This window comes from Castor canadensis, chromosome 4 (genome assembly GCF_047511655.1).
Source record: "Castor canadensis chromosome 4, mCasCan1.hap1v2, whole genome shotgun sequence".
NCBI classification, from domain to species: domain Eukaryota; kingdom Metazoa; phylum Chordata; class Mammalia; order Rodentia; family Castoridae; genus Castor; species Castor canadensis.
Genome location: NC_133389.1, coordinates 33,250,822 through 33,257,640, shown reverse-complemented (window position 1 = coordinate 33,257,640; position 6,819 = coordinate 33,250,822). Strand labels below are relative to the sequence as shown.

Genomic DNA, 6,819 nt, shown 5'->3' with positions numbered 1-6,819 from the left:
ATATATGAGGACAGGACACAACTCTTTTGAAGACAATCCTTAATTTCAATTCACATGTTTTTGATAACTTTTTTCTAAGGTGGAAATGTTATCCTGATGTAACATCTTCTAACCTCTTTGAAAAGTTTAGTAGAAGAAGATCAAGAGATTAACAGTAACTAAAACCTATTCAAGTTCAAGATGCAAACACAACATGTGAATGAAGAGTAATTTTTGGAAAATACGTATGAGCTATTTCTTTAATTTGAGCCAAAATTATGATGTGATATTAAAATAGACAACCTAAACTTACACTGTGTTGTTAACAATATAGTGTCAAGACTTAGTAAACTATCTCTCCTACTGAAACATGCACTAGAGGGATGACATTTAGTAAAAGACTTTGATGTGATGGTCATCCAAGAGAAATTTTGATAAAGAAGTCATATTCTTAATTGTGGACTGGCTGGATGGCCTGGACAAGGAGAACAAAGAACTAATAAGCCACTGAAGACTCTTCCAAAATGTTTCCCACACCAGTATATGCTGAAAGAAGGGACTTGTAGGTCCCAAGGCATCAATCAGCTGTGAGTGACATCAGTGCCTGGTAGATGATTAAAATGACTGCCTAGGCTGAAAAAAATGACCCTGGCTCCCTGTGGCATAGACTAGCTTGTGGATGGCCAAACAGAGCCACAACTTCTAATGGTGAGGCCACAATTCTGAAATTTCTTGATATCATCCACCCTGCATCAATGACTTTAGTGGACATGGTCAAAACCCAAGATGATAAGGTCAGTCATGGTACCACCTCAGTGACCCTGATGGCTACAGAGTTTTGGAAGTAGGCAAAAACATACGTGGAAGAGGGTTTATTCCCTAAGATCCTCATCTAATCTTTCTACACAGCCACCTATTTGGTAGTAAATAAAATCAAAGAGATTGCTATGACCATGAAGAAGCAAGATAAAGTAGAGCAGAGGAAGCTTCTGGGAAGAATGTCATAAAGGCTCTGAGCTCCAAGCTATTTTCTTAGCAGAAATTCTTCTTTGCTAAAATGGTGCTTGATGCTGTAATGATGCTCCACAATTTGGTGCAGTGTAAAATGATTACAATCAAGAAGATAAAGAACAGAGACCAGAAAAATCTCAGCTGGTGGCTGGTGTTATGTATAAGAAGTCCTCTTACACTGGGTTTGAAATGCAACCCAAAAAGTACAATAACCCCTGACTGTCATTTTTAATGTTGACTTCAAGTGGAGGATTGTCCAATGATTGTTAATGCTGAGTAGAACATCCTCTATGACCAGTTAGAGAGGATGCTTCATTCCGGAGCTCAAGTCCTCTTGTCCAAACTCCTCATTGGGAATTTGGCCACCCATAAATTTGCTGGTAGGGGCATGTTCTATGGTGGCCATGTCCCTGAGGAGGATATGAAGAGGACAATGATGGCCTGCAGAGATTCTGTGAATGCTCTATCTCCTGGTTTGTTGGACCACTGTCAGGTATTTGAAAAGACCTGACTGGAGCTGAGAGGTATAATTTCTTCACTAGCTCCTCCCAGGTCATAACTTGCATTTTCTTTCTCTGTAGTGTCACCAAATAGATTGCTGAGGAGATAGAGCACTCCTTGCATGATGCCTTCATGGTTGTCAAGAGGGCCAGTGAGGATTCTATAGCTGGCAGCAGTGCCATGGAGATGGAGCTCCTCAAGTTCATGTGAGAATACTCAAGGACTATTCCAGGAAAACAGCCACTGTTGATTTGAACATATGCATGTGCCAAGGCCTTGAAAATTATCCCTCACCAGCTGTGTGACAATGCTGGCTTTGATGCCACAAACATCTCCAACAAGCTGCAAGTTTGGCATGCATGTCCAGGGGGGCATGCGGTCAGTATGGACATCAAAACAAATGAAATATTGACAACTTTGAGCCAACAGTGGTTCGATTCAATGCCCTGGCAGCAGTCTTGGAGGCTCCAGATGTAGATGAAGCCATCAACAACCCCACTACATTGTGGACACTCCATTTATCATGCACTGGCTGGCAGACTGGTTGCAGATGTATGTATCTTCCTTGACTTAGCGAATTGGTATATGAGGAAGTGGTAGTGATAGGTACACTTTATTGTCACTAGAAATTATTTAAATAAAATTTAAGACTTAGAAAACGAAGAGCTCAGATTCTGGAGGCCAAAGGAATGACTTGGGTATCTGGAAACCATATTACATGAAAAATGATAGTAGAATGAGAACTGTTAGGCTAGGAACAAAAACATCTTAAAAGAGAGCCATAGTATCTGCCCTCAAGTAAATGCAGTACTCTCAGTTACAAGGAGTTGGACTTAGTGTTATATCACTTCTGCAAACAGATCTAAGGCCTTCACTGGGAAAGTGTTGGAAAGCAAATTTTGTCTTTGTACAAATAAGAAAGAACTTGTTGAAAAGTTAATCTGTCAACAGCATACTGTTTAAATGCCTCAAATAAAAGGCCAGAATGCCTGGCAAAGAGAAGATGTCTTTTAACGAAAGACATTCTTTAAGTTTCACCCAATTTAGATATAAAAATAAGAAATTACCTAGAATGTACTATGTACTATGTGGAGTTTCAAAAAGTAGACAACAAAGTTTTTTTCATTATATGCATATACTATAGTTCAGGAGTTAACATATGAAATGATGAGCACCTACAATATCATAAATCCTTTGGAAAATGTGTGATATCCAGTTAAGAGTATTGCTGTTATCACAGTGGAGAAGAATCAGAAAAGAATTCTGAAAAAAAAAAGAATGGTAAGAGAAAGAGAAATGGAAACCTTGAAGCTGATGAATGGTTGAAATGTGAGCACATATGCTGTGATCCATAGGATAAGTTTTTCCAGGGTATAGGGTTGTTTTACAAGAGTTGAGACTATAACAATGGAAAGATGATTGTGAATAGATTGTAGTATTACTTGAAAAATCATATTTTAGGGGTTTGAATTTTAGTTTTATGCAGTTGGGAACTCTTTTGTGCCTTTGCTTGCATAAAGCAATGGCACAATGAAAATGATATTGAAAATAAAATATCTTACATGCTTACATCATAAAAACGTGAAAGCAGCAAGCACATTGAAAATGGTTGTGCCCTTGGAGAGTAATGGACAGGTTCCTCACAAGGCGAATTTGCTGTAGGTTATTCCAGCTAGTTCAGGCATCAACAATTGCCTTGACACTCACTTAGCAACTTGTCTATGTCAAATAATGAGAGTTCCCACTTCAGAGCCTTTAGCAACCTAGCAACCATGGAGCCATAACAACATTGTTTATCATCTCCTTGTCCAGCCTAATGACGCATGATTCTGTTGTTTCTTAGACTGACTGGAAAAAATCTGTTGGAATATACGGAAAAATTACATTTTTCAAAATAGACAAGGCTATTAGCCTCCTAAGTCTGAAAATTTGTTTTCATTACTAATTAGTTTTTAGGATTGTCAGAGAACACATTTTGCCACTCCACTATTGTTAAGAGTTTAGTAAATTTTACAAGGTCAAGAACAAGAAAAATATATTTCTTCTTGCTCATCACATCTTTGAGTATAGGTAAATTAATAAGTTGTTTATATTTATATTTTCTATGGAGATATTAATGTCAATAATGGCTATATAGTTATCCGGATTAGTCTAACCATATTTTAAGCATCATATCTTTTCCTTGCTTGGAAAACTGTTTTCCACTTGTTTTAATTCATTATAATAAACTTCCAAGATTTACACTCTCTACAAAAAGTTCTCTCCTTTCATACTCACAGTAATTATGTATGAAATTCAGGGAGAAGCAGAAAAAGGACATTGGATTTCAAATTTAGAGGGCAGTGTTTGAGTCTTGCTTCTGCTGTAAACTTGTTACGATGATTTGGTATAGTCATCTAAACTATCTTCTTCAACTTTCTCTATTCACATGGAAAAAGAGTAACACAAATAAAAAATTCCAAGAAAATAAACAATGTTGCTCTATTAAAAAATGGATAGGAAAAGATAGAAGATCACTCTGATAAGTATTAGTACTCATGACTATTATTCGTTTCAGAATTAATTAATACTACTGTAGACAATAAATGAAATGTAGGAGAAGTATGATGAAGGTTATTTTGAACTCTTTTTTCCCCCTCACATGCAGTAAGGAAAATAACTACGCATTAAAGTTCTTGGAAGCTTCAGAAATTGAGATCAAAGATAAGTGAACACATAGAAAAGGTCTAAGAACATTTATAAAGTGATGAGGTATATATTAACTAGGTTGTGTTCATCAAAGGCAATCTTTTAATTATATTTTTTCTGTTAAAAACTAATAATACTCAAACTATAAAAGTGTATTAAAACATGAAAAGGAGAACAAAAACAAGCCTTACTGGGCTTTGAGGATTGAGTTAGTATGCTAATCTCACAACTATGATCCTTTTATGTTCATAGAAAAAATCAAATTAAAGAAAGGTACTTACACCTGTTTTCTATGTTCTATCATATATTACCACAAAATTAGTGGCTTCAACCTACACACTTTTATTATCTCAGTATCCACAAGTAGATGTCTAGGCACAGTTTTGCTTGGTCCTCTGATCAGCATCTCACAAAACTGCCATCGAGCTGTCAATAGGCTGCATGCTTACCTGGAGGCTTGTCTAGGGAAAGATCTGCCTTCAAGCTCATCAGTATATTGCCAGAATTCACTTCCTTAAGGCTGCATGGCCCAGGGCCTTGGCTCCTTATTGGCTGTTGCTGTTCTTAAGTCTTAGAAGCCACTGGCTCTTCCCTGCCACATGACCCACTTCACAAGAATTTCACAATGTAACTGTTTACTTGCTTAAGGCCAAGGTGAGAACATCTGCCTCCAGTTATGACATTCTTACATAACATAAAGAAATTAGGCAGTGATATTCTACTACCTTTGCCACATTTATTGGCTAGAAGAAAGTCACCATACTCAGGGTGAGGGGATCATACAGAGAACAGCATCAGGAGAGAAAGACCATGCATCTTAGAATTCAGCTTAAGATGGCATTAAGTTGAGTCCAAGGAGTTTTGATTTACATTTTTAAAATGTGTCTTTTTTATTTTAAAATTGCAATAGCAGTTGGTAGTTTATAAATTATGGTATGCATGGCATAAATACCCCTGCTCATATTTCCTCTACTCAGAGTACACACTGCTAATGTGAGATTTGTCATTAAGAAATATCTTAGATTTTGTAACTGATTGCACTGCCACAAGTTGGAAGGAGAGAGATAGAGATAGATAGATGATAGATGGATACAATGATTAGTCATAGTGAAGAAAAGACAAAAACAATTGGTGAGAAAAATCCTTGTTTGCCAAAGTTTCCACCTAAAACTGCACTTTAGTTCTCCAGCCTGTCCTACTTTCTCAACAATCCAGTTTTTTCCCCCAATTATCTTCAAATTAGTTCAACATAGTTAGGTCAAGCTCAATGCAACATAGTTTATAAGTTAGAAGATCAATTGTCCATTTTGGAGAATCAAGAGTTTCTCAGCAGCCTGATGCTGTTGGCTCACATCTGTAATCCTAGCTACTTGGGAGGCTGAGATGAGGAGGATCACGGTTCAAGGCCAGTCCAGTCAAATAGTTTTTGAGGCTCTATCTCCAAAATAACCAGAAAAAAATGAATTGGAGGTATGACTCAAGTGGTAGAGCACCTGCTTCACAAGCATGAAGCCCTAAGCTCAAACCCTAGTCCCACCAAAAATAAATAAAAAACAAGCTTCTTAGATATTTTAATAAATATTCATTTTACTAAGTCAGATTGCTTTCTTAACTGTGGCACTGACTCTCTTATCCCTCAATATTTCAAGTAGTCTTCACTTATATTAACCCCAATTAAAATCTGAGTGATTCAGGAAAATGGGCTAACTAGCTTAGCACACATTAAAGACTCAGTGATTCATTAAGCAGGTGCCACAGGTAACTTACTGCCTCATTTGGCAAGATACCTTTCTCTTTCTCAGAGTCAGGTACACAAATCTCTCTGTCCTCTCTCTGTCTCTCTCTCTCTCTCTTTCTCTCTCCCTCTTATTTTTTAAGTAAGTATTAGTTTATAGTAGGCTGCATATTGACAAGAAAAGGAATTATTTTTGTCTTTTTCAAGAAGGGCATCTAAGAGCATTCAGAGGAAAAAGAGAAATTTTCTGTTTCTGAAATTTTACCACTTGTATTATTTAAGTAACATCAGAAGTTATATAATTTTCTCAATGTAATTATATTTATAATGTAAAATTATATTTATATCTTCTTATACATTAGGTCAAGATAGATCTAAAATATGATAAATGGCCATTTATTTATTTGTAATTATTATTACTTTATAGTGCTGGGAAGCCAACTGAGGACCTTGAATATGATAAGCAAGCTGTGACACTAACCTACATCTGCAGCCCCAAAGGAAGGTATTTTAGACTCTTATACCCTGTTTTCTTCTACATTACCTGCTAGCAAGATTAAGACTTAATTAACTATGTTCCAGTAAGTATTCTGCATAGTCCAAATTAATTTGATTATAATGTTTGTTTAATTACAGTTCTTAAATTTTATAGTAAGATATTCAAATGCATGCTTGTTTGATTTTAATTCAAAAGGGCAGGAGAATATTTATGGACCAATTGATGTCTGTGGTAACCATTGTGATTAAAGAGGCAATTCTATTGGAATTTAATTATTGTTTTGATAATTGCCTATGCCTGGCTCTTTGCTAGAAGCTTTGAGATAGTTATTGTGAGAATGGGCACAAAACATGGATAAGATAGAAACCCTAACCTTGAATAGCTGAAATTGAATGAGAATTGTCCA

At 36.3% G+C, this 6,819-nt stretch overlaps 1 pseudogene; it reads left to right on the top strand.

Annotated features, from left to right (window-relative positions):
• The first annotated feature begins 503 nt into the window (after nt 1-503).
• Nucleotides 504-6,451, top strand: LOC109701396 (T-complex protein 1 subunit eta pseudogene; annotated as a pseudogene).
• The last annotated feature ends 368 nt before the right edge of the window (nt 6,452-6,819 follow it).